The sequence below is a fragment of the Mus caroli genome, chromosome 2 (assembly GCF_900094665.2).
Source record: "Mus caroli chromosome 2, CAROLI_EIJ_v1.1, whole genome shotgun sequence".
Classification (NCBI taxonomy): domain Eukaryota; kingdom Metazoa; phylum Chordata; class Mammalia; order Rodentia; family Muridae; genus Mus; species Mus caroli.
This window is the reverse complement of record NC_034571.1, coordinates 100,459,503-100,461,252: the sequence shown is the minus strand read 5'-3', so window position 1 is coordinate 100,461,252 and position 1,750 is coordinate 100,459,503. Positions and strand designations below refer to the sequence as shown.

Sequence of the window (1,750 nt, the reverse complement as noted above, 5' to 3'; positions counted from 1 at the left end):
AAAACTCACCAATAGAAGTCGCAGAATATTAAGTTTACAATTTTGTGTTGGACCACAGATATAACCATCTTAAGCCACATGAGGCTTGCTGGCCACAGGTTGATCTAGATGACTGCAAGGTCTACTTCCATTGGAGAGAAACATTGGCCTTCCATCCATACTGTCATGTGCTTTTTCATGTCATTCTATGTGAGACCTATTCGTAGTGTGGTCAATGGTGGTTTTGTTGGGCCAACTTCCACAGCAATAGTCATGTTCTTGCGTACCCCTTTTTTTTTTCATGGATAGATGGGTTTATTTAGCAGTAAGCTTGAAACTCTTGCTTTAAGCAAGGATAAACAGTAATTAGATCGGGAACAGACATTTCCTACACTATCAAACATTTAAAATGTCCTTTGCATTTTCAACACTGATCAACAAGCAGATTCGGTCCAGGTTACTTTGATGTATCTACTCAGCTAACCCAAGCTTCTTCTTCAGAGACTCTGGCATCTCAGGTGGAGGAGGGCGAGGGGGCCTGAAGTAGACCTTCACAGAGTCGTAGATGAACCACTATAGTGCAGTCCGAGTGCCAATCATGATGATTCTGGCGAAGAGCCCCTCCCACACACCTCTAAAGCCAAGCCTTTGTAGGACCTGAGATGCAGGCTGCCTTTCTCTTTATTCAGCACAGAGACCACAAAGTCAGCAGGGTGGTAGACAATCGCACAGAAGACTCCAGCACAGAAGCCTCCTGCCACAAATGTCACAACCAGCTGCGCTGCCTTTAAACATTCACTTTGGGCCTTAGGAACCACAAATGTGTACAAAGCTTCAACAGTATATTCAAAGCAAGCGAACTTCATCATGATGTATGGGGTCTGTCTCATCCACAGAGGAGCAACACCCTTATAGAAAGCATTTAAGCCTCCCTCGGTATACATTTTGGGAACAGCTTCCCTCAACGTGTTGGCATAACCAGGCTGGGTTTGAATTCGAACTTTAGCAGCTTCCAGAGGAGCCAAGGCAATGAAGAATTCAGCACTGGCAGAAGCAGCTAAACATAGCGATGTGCGCCACAGGTAGGTGTTCTCCTCACCAAGTATGTTGCTATATACGGCTTTGAAGACTTCATAAAAGCCCAATTTGCAGAGCCCTTGCATGGAATAGCCAATCAAAGTTGGGGCCCATCCTTTAGCCAAATCACGAACACCATCTTCTTTCAGTGTAATGGAGAATCCATTAAATATGCCCTTGCACTTCTGAGGGTCCACCTGCATGCGACATTTTACTAAATCCAGGGGAGCAACAGCAGTGTGTGTCAGACCACAACTTAAGACCCTACCAAAGCCACTTCATGGAGCCAAATTCACAACTGTACTCTTCCACGATGGCGGCGGCCAGGTGGCTGGAACTTCGGGGCAGACCCGGGGGGCTGCGGGGACCCGACAGGCCGTCTTGTTTGTACTAGCTGCAGGTGTGGTGTGTTGAAGGGTGTCGCCCGCGCCAGGTGTGCTACAGACTAGAACATCCTCCTAAGATGCACCCAACTGCTTGCTGGGCAAGGTTGCGGCTCACAGAGGCTGAATGTTGCTTACTCTTAATAAGAGTAAATAAATAATTTGAAGTAACCCGTGTAGCAGACAAGCACACTGTGGGAGACCTGTTCTGAGCGAGATAGCTACTACATACAATGTGGATTGTCGAAGAATACAAGCAAGAGCTAATCACAGGAGCTGAGATATGCAGGCAACCAAAGGAACTAATGCTA

General features: G+C 46.6%; 1 pseudogene; it reads right to left on the bottom strand.

The window, feature by feature from the left end:
- Positions 1-441: 441 nt before the first annotated feature.
- LOC110290472 lies at positions 442-1,510 on the bottom strand (annotated as a pseudogene).
- Between the last annotated feature and the right edge of the window lie 240 nt (positions 1,511-1,750).